This window comes from Acomys russatus, chromosome 20, assembly GCF_903995435.1.
Source record: "Acomys russatus chromosome 20, mAcoRus1.1, whole genome shotgun sequence".
NCBI lineage: Eukaryota > Metazoa > Chordata > Mammalia > Rodentia > Muridae > Acomys > Acomys russatus.
In genome coordinates this window covers 24,045,644-24,061,625 of record NC_067156.1, presented here as the reverse complement: position 1 = coordinate 24,061,625, position 15,982 = coordinate 24,045,644, and the positions used below count along the sequence as shown (strand labels likewise).

At 44.5% G+C, this 15,982-nt stretch overlaps 1 protein-coding gene across 1 annotated transcript in view; it reads left to right on the top strand.

Moving 5' to 3' along the window:
* Positions 1-15,982, top strand: part of Sil1 (SIL1 nucleotide exchange factor) — a 237,348-nt gene that overhangs the window by 36,568 nt on the left and 184,798 nt on the right. The gene's annotated exons all lie outside the window — the stretch shown is intronic.

Below are 15,982 nucleotides of genomic sequence, written 5' to 3'. Positions count from 1 at the left end.
GCATCTCCATCACAAGCTCACTCATTGGAACCCAGAATCCCTTTGCAAATTCCCATCATGGATGCTGCTGTTGGCTGGCTGTGCCTCTGTCAGTTGCAGGCTGTTGACTGCTGGCAGGCTGGGATTTGATTGGTGGCATCTTGCAAGGCCCCTTGACCTTACCTGCTGTCACACATCCTGTTGTATACCCTTATTCACATGCATGACTATTCCTTAATATACCACTCTTAAAAACAAATACTAGATGGAGAATGTAACCCTCTTGGGGTTATATAGCATGCTTTCAAAAACGACACTTTAAAAAATAAACTGTAGCTGCCTTTGGTGCTTTTCCATGCTCAGAATGTGCATTTGTCATGTTCTTGCTGCCCTACAGAGATGAGCAGAGCTGTAAAGAGAGACCACCTGGTTAAGACACACTAGAAGAAAACCTGGGAAATTCTTGGATATGAATCTTTCTTCTTCCACACCTTGCCAAGGCCAGTGCCTGGGGACAACTTCTCGGGGCAGTGTGCTTGGTACTGTTGTCAAGGACCTTAAGCAATGAATAGACCAAGGGATGTTTGAAGTTAAAGTATTATCAGTTAATTGCTGTTTTTAATACTGTTTCTTGACTGCAAATTTGGCTACTGTAGTTGACTGGACAAATGCATGGGACATAACTGACCATGGGTTTGGAGGAGAAGTGACAACACGCAGTGTACAGCTGCTGACATAATTCAGCTGTTTCCTGAGCTGATTGCTCTCCCCTGTAGTGCTGATGCACTGGGTTGTTAATGGAGAAGTTCTCGCTGTGCCAATCAGGGTTGCAGTGAGGCCATTTGGATAGTTGGAAATAAACTCTGAGATGGAGGTGGGGGTGGTAATTTAAGGCTTGAAACCAAGGCCATGTTCTCCTTCAGCCCTAGTGTAGGACCTAAGCTTTGGGGTGTGCTTTGATCTGAGGGGTGTATCGCCATCACTCAGGGCAGTAGTGGAAGATCAGAGAAGTTCAGAGTTGGAGTTTCCATTTTCTCTTTTTCTTTTTCTTTTTAAAAGATTTATTTATTTATTACATATATAGTATTTTGCCTGCATGTACTCCTGCCCTCCTGAAGGGGGCACCAGATCTCATTGTAGATGGTTGTGGCCACCATATGGTTGCTGTGAATTGAACACAGGACCTTTGGAAGAACATACAGTGCTCTTAACCTCTGAGCCATCTCTCCTGCCCCGAAGTTCCCATTTTCATATTGGGTTTGGCTTTCTGTTGTTGAGTTGTATTATGTATTCTGATAGTATATTCTTTTTAAACATTTTAGTTAATGTTTTGATGCATATCAGTGTTTTGCCTACATGTATGTTTGTGTGAGGGTGTCATACCTTGGAATTAACACACATGCACACACGCACAACGTTTCTTAAAAGCCAGTTGCCCATAGATTGCCATATTCTGTCCTTCCATTTGTTTCCATTGGTTTATGTTTATTCTATGTCAGTTCTTTTTTTTTTTTTTTTAACCTTTGTAATAAAAGTAGGGACTTGTAAATTCTTCAGCTGAAGCGTTTCAAGATTGTTTTGAGTATTTAGGGTCCTTTGAAATCCCATATGAGTGACAGGCATGGTGGTGCATGCCTTTAATCCCAGCACTCAGGAGGCAGAAGCAGGTGAATCTCGGTAAATTTGAGGCCAGATTGGTCTACAAAGTGAGTCCAGGACAACCAGGACTACAGGACTACAAGAGAAACCCTGTCTCAAAAAACAAAAACAAAAACACCAACACCAAAAAAACAAACAAACAAAAAAAAAAAAACAAAAAAAACCCTAAAAAACCCAAAAAATCCCATTATGAATTTTATGATTAAAAAAAAAATTCTGTAAAAAAGAAAAAAAGACCACTGGGAATTTGAGAGGAATTGTGTTGAATCTGTGTGTTGCTTTGGATGGAATTGTCCCTTTGAATCTTTTAATCCACCCCAAGATGTCTTCCTGTTTATTTAGGTATTTTTAATTTCTTCAGCAGTATTTTATAGTTTTTAGTACTCAGCCTTTCACCTTCTTTGTTAATTAATTTCTGAGTATTTTATTCTTTTGGTTGTTATTTTAAGTGGCAGTGCTCTCTTTGTTTATTTTTGAATTATGTGTTCTTACATGTGTCTGTACGGATCAGTGAGTGTAGGTGCCAGGCAGTGGTGAGCTGTCTGACATGCATACTGGTGACTGAGTATGGGTCCTGTACAAGAGCAATGACTGCTCTTAACCAATTAACCACTTACTGCTGAGCCTTCACCAGCCACGTTGTCATCCCTTCTTGATAGCGAGCTGCTGATTTAAACATACAGCTAGTTTTCCCCCTTCATTTATGAACTCTAGAAGAATCTTTGGATTCTCTGGGCTTAAAAAAAAAAAAAAAAAAAGACCATGCTGCCTTCATATAGAGATAATTTTCCCTCTTCCTTGCTGTTATAGTTGCCTTTCCCTTAATGGCACTGCCTGTTATTGTGCTTTTTAGAAGTGCTCAAAGCAGTTAGCTTGTGCCCGATTTTAGCTGAAGGACATTCAGTCTTTACTGAGGAATATCGGGTTAGCCACAGGCTTTTCCTATATGCTCCTCATTATGCAGTGAAGTTCTGTTCTATCTGGTTTACGTTGTTAGTTACCAGGAGAGGGTATTGGATTTTTGTTAAATGCTTTTCCTCTATTGGTTGAGATGATCATGGGCTTCCCACTTAGGTTTACCTTCCCAGGAGAAATACAATTTGATCATGTTGTATAAGCCTCTTACTGTGCCATTAAATATGGTTTATTAATGTTATGCTTAGTATTCTTACATCTATATGCCCATGGGGGCTTGTAATTTCTTATAGCTTTGGCTTTAATAGCAGGGTTAGACTGATCTCACAGAATGAGTAAGGAAGGTTCTCTTACGCTTTTTGGAAGAGTTTGAGAAGGATTTGAGTACTGATACCTTCTATTTACCTAAACCATTCTTTGTCTATGTATGATGTATGTGCTTATTTATGTATTTATGGTCCATGTAATGCACATGTAATGCAGGCTCACTGGCCCAGGAGTTTCCTAGGATTTACCTGTTTTCACCACCCATCCCCAACAGGAACACTGGAATTGCAGATGTATATGCTACCATGTCCAGCTGTGTTTGTTTGTTTGTTTTGTTTTAAATGTGGGTTCTGAGAACTTGAACTCAAGTGCCCATCTCTGCAATCAAGCACTTTACTCACTGAGCCATCTCCCCAGCCCACTGCTGGCATTCTCAGCCATCACTTTGCTGACCCTGCTGACCCTTGGGCCTTGGCATCCTTTGCCCAGTACTCTCTATTTGAAGCTGTAGCCTTGAAACCGGGTCAGGTCAACTTCTTCATACTTGCTTTGACACTTCTTTCTTGAGCACTTTTCTGGGGAGGCAGTCACACCGATGATTCCTCAGACTCACACTGGAGGCCGCTCTGACAAATAGGGACAGGTTGTAGCTTAGCCATGTGCTCTCTATTGCCTTGGGCTGATGAGTGGATGTCTGATCTCAGACTTGGTGAACAAGCCTGCGAGTCATCCAAGAGATCATCGAAGTGTTTCTTGTGTAGTTAACATTTCAGGATAAAACGCTGCATTGAGCACAGCTTTCCATAATTTTAGGTTTATATATGATCATGGACACAGCCACACATACTTTGCTTAAACTCATAATTCATATATATAATAGCTCTGCTTCTTCTACTCAATATTTTGAGAGGAGATGCGTGTTCGACAGGGTCTCACTATGTAGCTCTAGCTGGCCTTGGACTCCGGTGACCCTTCTACTTCTGTCTCCCCAGTAATATTTTATGTACCTGTTTTCATTGGTCTCAATAGATATTTTAAAAATTAATTTTTGTGTGTATAGGCATTTTGCCTGTATTTATGTCTGTGTACCATGTGTGCTGATGTCAATGGATGCCAGAAGAAGGTGTCAGATCCACTATGAAAGGAATTACAGACAGTTGTGAGCTGCCATGTGGACATCTGGAATTGAATTAAGGTCCTTTGGAAGAGCCGCCAGTGCTCTTACTGCTGAGCCATGTCTCCAGCCCCCTAAACAATTTTTTAAATGGCCAATCATTTGATTTTTCCATGGTTTTTAAAAATGTTTTTCTTTTTTCTCAATTAAAAAAATATATTTAGTGCCAGGTAGCATTATTCCTTGAAGACAGAAGGAATAGGCTAGGCAGACAATTATCCCTAACCCTGTGGACTTGCTAGTGAGGTAGATTTCAGCTGTGACAAGCCTGTGGAGCAGAACCAAGAGGGCCCGGTGTTCTACTTTCTCTTTTTGTTGCTATGCTAAAATTATTTGGGGCCGGGCGTGGTGGTGCACGCCTTTAATCCCAGCACTCAGGAGGCAGAGGCAGGTGGATTGCTGTGAGTTCGAGGCCAGACTGGTCTATAAAGGGAGTCCAGGACAGCCAAGGCTACACAGAGAACCCTGCCTCGAAAAACCAAATAAATAAATAAATAAATAAATAAATATTTGACTAAAGGCAAATTAGGCGGGGAAAGGGTTTTATCTTACACTTCCAGGTCATTGTCCATCACTGAGAGGACTCAAGTCAAGAACCTTGAAGACAAGACTGCTTGTTATTCCACACAGCATTTCCTCCATCCAGGAACTCATTCACTGTCAAGAAGCACAGCAGAAACCGTAGAAGAGTGTTGCCTGCTGCCTTGTTCTCTGGCTTACCTACTCAGCTTCCTCAGAGAGCCCAAGAATACCCGCCCATGGGAGGGAGGGAGGAATGGGAGGATACAAGGGAAGGGATAACCATTGAGATGTAATATGAATAAATTAATAAAAAAAAAAAAAAACCCAAACAAGATTTAAAAAAAAAAAAAAAAAAAGAATACCCCGCCCAGGGAATGGTTCTGCCCACAGTGGCTTTCCCACATAAGTTAACAATCAAGACAATAACAGACATGCCCATAAACTGCCTGATAAAAGACAGCTAGCTCAGCTTAGCCCTTTTCCAAATGATTCTAGGCTATGCAAGTGACAGTTAATGCTAACTAGAAAACCTTGGGTAGGTTCGCTCCTTCCTTCCTTCCTTCCTTCCTCCCTCCCTCCCTCCCTCCCTCCCACAGGCTCTTATGTTTCTGAGGCTGGCCTGGAGCTTAAAGCTGGCCTTAACTTGTGCTCTCCCTGCTTGCTGGTTCTCCTGGGATTACAGCAACTGCCCCCCCTCCATTTTAGTCACTTTTAATGTTTCAAACTTTACATTAGTATATATTATACATAAATAATTGCTCTTATGATATTTTCATACATGTATATATTGTATTTTGATCACATTCACCCCATTATCACCTTCTCCCATCTTTTAAAAAAAATAGTCTTGACTAGAATGCAAGAGATAGTCTGCTCTGCCCTCAAACCTCCTTCTGTCTCAGTCGGCTAAGTGCTGTGATTACAGGCTTATACCACTGTGCCCATCCTTGTCTTCTGAGATGCAAAGGAGATTTTAGCAGAACAGTGGCAATTCTACTCAAATTAGTATCTCAGCAAAGCCCAGGAAGGCTAGTCCTGGGAGCGTGGCAGCGGTAGTTCTGAGCTAGGGCCACAGCAGCATAGAGGACTGCCGTTTCCAAGGAAATACTCTGCTTAATATTTTTAGCGTGTGGTCACGGCAGAACTAAATGTAGTTTCTGATCCCAAATTGGTAATAAATGTAGATATATTTAGAACCAGAAACAATGCATCTAAAATACTTTGCTCCTTAACTGTGTGCCAAGTGCTGAGCTTAGGCTTCGCTGTCTCTTGGCTACCTACCCAGCCTCCCACCATCTTTTGGAGAAGGCGCCTGCATTTTCTCTGGGTGTTGGGTGGGTTTGTGAAACCCGTGAGTTATGGCTCTCTGAGTTATGTTGAGAGGCATCTGACTCTTTGTGTTTCTGCCCACGTATGTAAATGTGTACGTTTAAAAATTCCATCTCCCTTTCAAAATTTTAAGGATGTGGTATCATAAATAGCCGTGGGCTCTCAAGCACTTTAAAAATAAAGTATAACGTTTTAGTTACCTGAAGACAGTCAGAGCCAACGTGAGTAGTTGTAAGTTCTGTGCTTGGTGGCCTGTCTTCTCATACTGTCACAACGTATTTTTGCAAGTAAACGCTGTTTTGTTTTGTTTTCTTTGTGGGTATCCTCTGTAAGTTAAGGAGCACCCTAGCTGTTGCCTATCTTAGAATTACAAAGTTGTATTTCAGGTTGGCTAATCAGTGCTTGCTTTCTAATGGCATGTCCCCGAGAACTTTCTTTAAATAATTGTACTGTCTGAGCCTCAGATGTGGACAGCCACATTATCTGTTGATTTTAAACCTTTTGATAGCAGTAATGATAGCTTTGGTGTGCTCTATTCTGTAATGTTGTACAGTAGGCTCAGGATCTGTGTGGGGCTGTAGAGATTTACTGCTCTTGCAGAGGACCTGGTTCCCAGCACCCACACAGCAGCTAACAACTGTCTATAACTCCAGTTCCAGGTGATCTGATGCCCTCTTCTGGCCTCTGAGGGCACCGTGTGAAAGCTGTGTGTTTACATACATGCAGGTAAAAAACTGATACACATAAAAAATAAAGACAAATAAAAAGATAAGCTGTGTCTATATGAGTCTGAATACCAAGCCTTATAACCCACACCAGCACAGAATAAGGTTTGGATGTTACTTGAAGCTATGAACTGGAAATTTTGCCTTCCTCCAGAATCTTCTAGTCCTACTAAGAGACCCTACTGTCTTCTGGAAGCCTAGAGGCAATAGGAGAAAGGGCAGATGAATTCTGATCCCTGCTCTGCTGTGCTTGCGGTGGCTGCTCCTGAAACCCGCATACTGTGTAGAGACAGAGAGGAACCACAGGAGGAGTGTGGAGACAGGCCTGAGTTATAACGAAGCTGGACTTGGAAGCATCTTTGTGCTTTTGGTCAACTGGCACTGACGCAGAGGCAGCCAGTGTCACAGGTTTCAGTGTGTATACCCACCCTTTGTGTAGCCCAGGCTTGTGGCTCAGGACTGGACTCCAAGCAGGGGCTGGACTGGGAGGCAGAGGCGATCCTGCATGGCCATGGGGTCCTGACTGCTTTGCTTTGCTCAGAATATTCTCTAGTAATAGATATTTAACTACAAGCTTTTTAATTTCAATTTTAATTTTGTTAAAATAAGGTCACACTGTGTAGTCCTAGCTGGCCTGGAACTTTCTATGTAGACCAGGCTGACCTCAAACTCACGGAGATCTGCTTGGCTCTGCTTCCTGAGTGCTGGGATCAGAGGTTTGCACCCCTGCATTCAACTCAGCTACAAGATTCTTTGAACCTCTACTTTGTCTCAGACGCTGTTCTGTATGTTTTGTTATCTCATTTAATCTGATAACTGTACTACTAAGTAGTTATTTTCAATTCTCTTTATAAAGACATTGAGACTTAGCCACGTTAATCATCTAGCCCAAAGTCACAGAGTCAGGGGAAGCGGCATCAGCCTGGTCGTTGTACTGGAGTAGAGGTGAGATGGAGTAAGGTTTCCTGTAACTTGGATTGTTACAATCAGCACAGCTGTTCTCTCTCAGGACCTCAGCAAAGCCAAGAAACGATTATGAAGGAGTGTCTTCTTAGCTCATTCTGTTCTTAGGGCTTGTCAGTGGTAGGCATACTGACTCTGTGTGAGTGTGTGTGTGTGTGTGTGTGTGTGTGTGTGTGACACAGTAGCCTGGACATGATAGAAGCAGGTCTTTCTACAAGAGGGCCCTACTTGGCTCATTTAAATTTTTCTGTCATGACATAAAATGTGAGTTTTAATTTATACTATTGCAAAACAAATAAAATGATGGACCTAGTTTCTGTGGCAGATTTCACAGATCACTGGAGACCCAGCATGGCCTATGGAGAGCCTGGTTCTAGGGCTGAACTGGATTTAAATTCTTACTCTGTTGCTCTCTGGCTGCATGAACTCTGGCTAGTTACTTAACCTCTGCATTTTGGTCCCCTCGTGGGTAAAATGAGCAGCACATTAGAACCACCTCGGAGGGTCGTTGGGAAGAGTAATGAGCTTAGCATTTTGCTCAGCACATAGACAGCGCTTTACACGTTGGGCGTAGTTATTATTTGACAGAATTCATTTTCCTCTGGGATGCTGGGTTATTGCATTGGGAGACCCGCATGGGGGAAGGAGTGTTTTTCTGCTCCACACCAATTGCTACAGTTGTAATCAGTAGGACTCAACAAAGAACAAACGCTTCTGAGCACACTAGGACAGACTGAGGGCTCGGAGTAAGTACAGTTATGTCTGGTTTGAGTTGATCCTTGGAGAATTTGCCACATTGCCCCAGTTCTCTGATGGGGTGACTGTCCCTCACTGTCCTGGGAATGTGTGCCTTGGGACATGGCTATATATTATTCTAGGAACCTGCTCTATGGTATGGAGACTCCTTCTATGATATTATTAGAGTATTTTAAAAATAGATTAAGATTCCAGTAGAATGTTGAGAATCTCCAAACTCCAAAGTGTACTACCTCCTGCCTCCATTTTTTTTTAAGCACGCGGCTCCTCTTTGAATGGCCTCTTGCTGCCTCATTGCAAAGCCAGTGTATCAATTCCTCTTACTCAGACCGCTTTCTTGACATTGCTGTACACACCTTGATTTTTCTTGTAATTATCTCTTTTAAAAATACTTATTTTTATTATTTTTAATCATGTTTAGGTGTGTTTATCTGCATGTGAGTATGTGCATTTGAGTTCAGGTGCCCACAGAGTCCAGAGGCCTCCGAACCCTTGGAGCTGGAGTTTCAGACAGTTGTGAGCTGTGTGATGTGGGTGTTAGGAAGTGATCTCATGCCCTCTGGGGACGCATGTGCTCCAGCTGCCGAGCCATCTTTCCAGCTCCTTCTCTTGCTCTTTTTTTTTTTTTTTTTTTTTTTTTTTTTTTGGTTTTTCGAGACAGGGTTTCTCTGTGTAGCCTTGGCCATCCTGGACTCACTTTGTAGACCAGGCTGGCCTTGAACTCACAGCGATCCGCCTGCCTCTGCCTCCCGAGTGCTGGGATTAAAGGCGTGCGCCACCACGCCCGGCCTCTTGCTCTCTTTCAAAAAATATTTTTATTCATTCTTTGACTTAAGCAGTGGCTACAGCCCTGAAGAGAAATAACTCCTGCAGCAGTTGTTAGCTGCCGTAGCCCTTCAGCTAGGGTGGGCCCATGAGCCCCTCTCCATCCATGGTGGAGTTGACTGCCTTGGCCTTATGTAGGTCTTATGCAGGTAGCCACAGCTGCTGTGTGTTCATGAGTGCAATGGCCGTATCTCACGTCCAGAAGAGAGTGTTTCATACCGCTCCACCTCATTCTGGCTCTCTTTCTGCCTCATTTCTGGTGGTATTCCCTGAGCCATAGGAGAGAGGGAGGGAGGATACTCATTAGTCAGTTTTTCTTAGCTCTTTGACCTGGTATGAGTCTGCATTAACTACTGCCTACTGCAGAAACTTTCTCTCATCAAGTGCTGGTTATCGAGACCAGCCTATTCTATGGATGTAAACATATATAAAAGCAATTTGCTAGCAGGCCCATCTACAGCAGCAGTAGATTCTTCACTAGGGCCTATGACCTTGTAGTCATGGACCAGATTTACAGTCCTAGTCCTGAATTCCCTCCTATGGAGTGGGCCTCTAATCTAGTCAGAAAGCAGTTGATTGCCTCCCATATTGTCCTGCCACTGTTGCCCGAATGGTTATACCTTGCCTGGCAAGCTGGCTTTGTGGCGCTCAGGTTCAGTCCACTGTTGGATAAGATCATTGACGATGATTATTTCCCATAGCACCTTCCAGCAGCTCCAAAGCCAGCCAGCATGAAGGAGATTCTCAGGTCGGTTCCAGCTCGTCATGTATCCAGTGTGTGGTGCCTTCAGCATGAGGGTCTTACCATCTTGTCATGGTGTGTAACCAAGAGCAATTGCATTAGTCTGTATTGTTTTGTGTACCTCTGGGGCTTCCCTGACATGGAAGTGTATCCCATACTTGGCACTGGGGTTCTCACCTAATAACCCATGGCTTCTAGGGGCAGCTGTGCTCATCCATGGAGCCTCTGCTCTCTCGGACTGTGTAATTCTGCATACTAATCTTTCTGCTGCTCCTCTGGCGTCTCAGCCTGATGCCTTTCTTTTCCTAACCTGCAGTGGGCACTGAAGACTATTTTTGGTCTGTTATCCTTTGCTCTCTGAGGTTTCTCCATGAGACAGTGACTCTGCTTTTGTTGTTTTGGTCTTCACTCCTGTTCTGATGGCACCAAAATCCTTGCCCTACCCACTTTCCCTTTGCTTTTGTTTTCACCAGGCATGAAGTTATCAGAACCTTCATGGTTCTACTGCTGTGCTCTGTGGCTGATTAAGCAGCTGCCTTGTCATCTGGATTTCAGCAAGCCAAATGAAAACTGAGCCTTAGCTTCCAACATTGAGATTCTTTGAAGGCTGCGGCCAATCTGCAGAGGGACAGGCAAGGCTTCCTTTTAGTCAATCACTCTACTTGTCTCTTGATTGCTCTTAGATAGAGCCATTATCTTTTGTCTCTTGAGATTGCAATTTTCTGATAATCTATTTAGCTGCTTTCTTGAAAATATGTACTTCGTCCTACTGCAGTGGGCAGAGGTAGGTCACGTCCTCCCACCTCCTGGAGCACAAAGGACTGAAGAGTCGAGAATGTGTCTTCAGTGCTCTTCACGTCTGTGTTGTTCCACTCTCCTTGCAGGGCTCTGCTCCCAGTTGGGCCCATCGAGCTCTCTCGGCTTCCTGTGTTGTCTGACAGGACCAGAATCTGCCCTTTGCTGCGGTTGGAGAGGCCTCTTGGGCTTGTCCCTTTAGGACTGCGAGAGTGACTTCTGGAACTTTCTATCTTCCAACAGCCTCTCTTCACTTTTGCTCCTGGCTACCCTGGATTTGAGAGACATCCCTCCTTGCTTCACCCCAGAAATGGCCTTTCTACTTGGGGCAAATATAGTACCTGCTGTACAGATGCCTCTCAGTGCAGTGTGGCCGGCAAGTGGGTGGGCTGCAGCAGACAGCTATATTTCCTATGATAGTCACAGACTGTGTGTTCTGTTCTTTCTTGACTTTCTGCTTAGTTTGTATCTTGGAGGAACACCTATTCGACTATTTCTCTTGCCCTTCAAGTTATTCTTTTCTTAAGCCTTTGCACATTGCTCTTCCATGTCAGGGCTGTTCTTTCCGTGTCCTCTTTGCATTTCATATTTGTCTGCTTAAATTAGGTGGCTAGCTTCTGTTTGTGGAGAGGTGAGTGACTGTGTGTGAGTTTGTATGGCCCATAAATAGTAATGAACGTGTCTGTGGGAAGAGCTCGTCGTCTAACCTTCAGTTTGCAAAGCACAGGATGGTTTCACAGCTGTTCCTGCAGCTGGCAGTTCTGTGTGCTTGGGCCTGGCTCTCTGGATGCTAGTATGCTGAGAAAGCTCTGAGTGGTTTGGGTCTGCCCTGGGATTTCAGCTCAGAAGTGGCCATAGTCAGGTGTGGGGGCTTTCGTTAACATCTGCTATCCCCTCCTGGGAGCAGGTACCCACCAAAAGCCTATGGGTTAGCTGGAGACTGTGTGGGGCTTGGAAGAGGTGTGGGCCCTAGGATGTGATTTCTGGGTTTGTGGTCTGCCCTGGTGGGGACCTGTGGGGTCAGGGACCACGGTAATTACTGTCCCCAAGGTGGAGGGTAATTAAGTACTGGCTGCTGCACCAAATACTTCTCATTCTTTACTTATTTAATTCTTCTGTCCATTCTTCGTAGTAAAAGCTCTTATGCCCATTTTATAGGTGAAAAAAGTAAAACTTAGCAAAGGTGTGTCTTTAATTTTTTTTTATTACATTTATTTATTTAATTTGTATGTGTGTGGTTCATGTATGCCACAGCATGTATGTGAAGGTCAGACAACAACTTGTGGGACTCCTCTCCTTCTGCCATGTGGGTCCTCGGGACTGAACTCTGATCATCAGGCATGTTGCCAAGCGCCTTTACCCACTGAGCCATCCTTTCCAAAGCTGTGTCCGAGATCATGTAGCTAGGAGTTTGTCAGAACTGATCTTTTTAAGGCTGTCTGACTGTAAGTCACTGTGCTATGCTTTCTGCCCAATCTTTTTGTCTCTTTATGATTTTCTCCTTAAAAATGAAATATGAAATCTGTGCCCTTTCACGTCTTCTGGAAGATGGAGGAAAACAGTATGTTTCCAGATTCTATAGACGGGACCAAGCTCAGAGACACCAAGATGGGCTGCTCATACGGCTTGCCTCACACTGGACGTTTCCATGTTTTGGCCTTCCCTTGTTTTCCCTGTGCTCTGTGCCCATGACGTGGGGCAGCCAGCCTTGTCAGAACCTGCCTGTGACCCAGCAGTCTCCTCTCCCTCCCTTTACTGGTTTCTTGCCATCTTCTTTGCTTTCTTGTGTAAGGTTACTGGCAGTTGTCTTGTTTACCCTAGGCCCAGTCTGTGTGGATGGAGTGGAGGGACAGAGTGGCATGAGGTGCCAGGGAGGTGGGAGCTTGGTGGCCTCTCCTCAGCCGTTCCCCAAGGGCCTTTATGGGCAACAGTAAATTGACCATACAGATTGTTGAGAGCGTCTGGCCTCTGTTTGAGTAGAGGCACCGCCTCCAAATGGCCAGTCTTGATAGAAGAACGGCCATCTCAAGTACCTTACTATCTCCCTGTCAGAGCCCAGGGGTACCGAAGGAAAGTGTCTCTTGGGGACACGGAAATCGCTTCCTCTTCCCTGGACTGAGGGTGCTTTAAGTTGGATGAGGTCATAGATGTAAAGTTTGCAGATGTGCTGTCTGTGAAGGCCAAGCGTGATGGGAGGGGCTGCTTGGCAGGCCATGCAGGTGAACCCACAAGCACTGTGGGAGGGCACTCCCCTTAGGTCTGGTGGGCTGCCATGACTTTGGCTTAATGTTGTAGTTTTCTTTTGTGGTCCCAGCTGCCTGGGTCCCTGCTTGTGGTTCTTGGATCATCCTGGCAAAACGGGAGCTATGTGCTTTCTCCCTCTCCGCCGGCTTCAGCCAAAGTTCAAGGCAAGCTTTGTCTGCATTCTCCCTACCAAAGCCAAGTGACATGGCTGCAGGCCAGGCCTTAAAGGACAGACATTTGCCCCTGCTACACGCTGCCGTTTGTACTTGTTCTCTGCATATCCCTGCAAAGCCCAGGAGACTTACTCCTTTGACCTAACCTCACTTGACCTAGATCTCTCCTCAGGCCACTCCTAACTCCGTGCTGCTCTCTCTTGAGGGGAAACAGATGGAAGCAGTGTGTGGTCCTTGTGGAATTATTGAGGGGAGATGAAGGATCCATGTTCAATTGATCTCTCTTCCTTTGTATTGACAGAAAATGTTCCTGCTGACATGAGTGTGTGTGCAGGAGATGGAGTGACGAGAGCCCTGTGGCGGCTGCCATTTCTTTGCCCTCTAGTCCCATTCCTACTCAAGGAGGTGAGGAAGCTGCTGTGTGTGCATCGCTGGCCCTGACCTATGGTTCCTCAGTCTCCTCTGGGCTTCTTGTTCATTTGTCATTTTGCCCTTGACTTCTTCCATTTGTCCTTCTCATTGCCAGTGTGTATTTACCCCTGGCTGTAGGAAGGGACCATGTGACTGCGTGTGCACATGCATGTATGCATGAGCGCTGTCACGCAGTGAAGAGCATCTCTGGCTTTGGGGTTAATGTGCTTTGTTTTTCTTTCCTCCTCTCCCTTTCTTTCTTTTCTTTTAAGATAGCATCTCACTCCACGGTCCAGCAGCCCAGTCTTGAGCTTGTAGTGGTCCTCCTGACTGAGCTTTCCAAGGCCTTGGATTGCAGATGTGAACCTCCAATGCCTGCCTATTTTCTTTTGTTTTATATTGTGATAACATTAGGTCTCCCACAATTTCCTGCCTTGCATTGGGAGTTCTAGGGCTGTGTTCTCTTGAGACCCTCCTCCCTGGGCCTCCCTGGCCTCTCTTAATATGCCAGCCCCTTCCCTTGTCCATCCTCAGCCTCACCCTTTCTATCACCCTGGACATGGCCAGGCACCTGCTCAGAACAGTGTAGTTGCTGTGAACTCATTCCCCATCTCTCAGTGTGATTGGTGCCCCCAGGAAGCCAGGATGCTGGGAGGAACTTGTGTGGCACTCAGCAGTTCCATTTTGTGATTTAAAAAAAAAAAAAAATGGAGAGGGAGACTGGCAGAAAGCAAAAGCTGTTGCTGCTGGGTGAATGTAGCAGCTATTTTTAGTGCTAAGCCGTTGCTTTTCCGTTTGCCTGTGCTTTTTTAGCACAGTGCTGGTCCAGCAGGGCTGTTTTCTTTCAGGGCCACAGATGTCCTTAGGGAAGGTTTCTGTCTGGCCCTGGGAAGACGTGGGCTAGTCAAAGGGCAGTAACTTCTGACACTGGGTCTGTCTTGCTTCAGTCATATCACAGAGCCAGCCAATCAGAGCAGGGCGGAATGCAGCAGGCATAGGAGACACACACATAAACATGACACTCTTCAGATATACAGAAATTCTCTCTGTAACTGATTGTTACACCACTGCCAAGGAGACTGCCGAGGCAGTTGCAGCAGGGCTGAACGTTATGTATAATGCATCTTCAAAGAGTCTCACTTCGCGTGAAGTTTTGTCATGCTTGTTCAGGGTTGTTTTTCTTCCTGCCTTCTAGGTTATGTACTGCTTTGAGTAAGGTTGCCTTGATGTCCGTTCTAGTTTACTGACCAACTTTTGTTACAAATTTCATTACTGCTCTTTAAGCAGAAACTCTGTATTAAACATTAATTCCCCGCCCTCCCTTTCTTTCAACCCCTTGAAGATGGATTCTGCTTTCTTTCTCTATGATGTCTAAATACTTCATGAGGGCTAATATATGCCATTTTGTGTCTGGCTTATTTTGCTTAATGTTTTGGGGTTTGTGCTGCAGTGTGTATCCAATTTCATGATTTTTATATGACTAATAATCTGTCCTGTTTATGTAGCAGGTTTTTTTAGTGTGTGTGTATGTGTGTGTGTGTGTGTGTGTTTATGGGACCTTACATATGTAGTGTGGTTTTGAACTCACTATACAGCCAAGGCTGGCTTTGAAGTCCTGGTCCTTCTACTTGTGCCTCCCAGCTGCTGGGATTAGAGGTGTGCGCCACTGTGCCTGCCTAAACCCCTGTGTTGCTGGGTACCTGGATTAGCTGCACTTGTTGAGAACTGTGAAGAGTTCTCTGAATACAGATACACAGGTAGCTGCTTGAATTCCTGCTTCCTAGTTTCCTTAGCTGTATTCCTAGGAGCAAACTTGCTATGCGGCATTTTTTTTTTTTTAATGTAGCTTGTTTTTATTTATTTATTTTTTATTTTTTTAAAAAAGTAGTCCAGGATGGCATTAAACTCTTTAATGATCTTCCTGCCTGCTTAAATGTAGAGTTTTTGTTTGTTTTGTTTTAGGTTTATTTTTAACCGTGCATACTAATGTGCCACTGTATGAGCATTGCACACAGGTGTAGGTGCTGCAGAGGCCAGAAGAGAGGGTTTCAGACTCCCTGGAGCTACAGTTACAGGTGATAGTTAGCCACCTGACCTGGGTGCTGGGAACTGCAGAAAACACCACGAGGTTTGATAGCAAATGCATTGAATCTGTTTGTCGTTTTGGTTAGGATTGTCATCTTAACAATATTGTCCCCAATTCATAAATATAGGACGTCTCTCTGTCTTGTTAACATCTACTAATATTTGTACTGTGCTTGGTTTGGTCGCTTAAAAAGTAGTGCAGAAGATTCTGTGGCTTAGAAACATTGAGCTTTGCTAGGTTAGAGGATGCTGATGGTATGTCAGCTGTGATATGGCTATGGTTAAAGGAAGATGTTACAGATATTGGTATGGACTTGGTCTTGTTTCTGTTCACATGCAGTTCAGGTGGTTACTTCCTCCTTTTCCCACTGTAGCCAGTAACACTTTCCACAAGCCCAGGGACTGTCAGTGAGGAAGG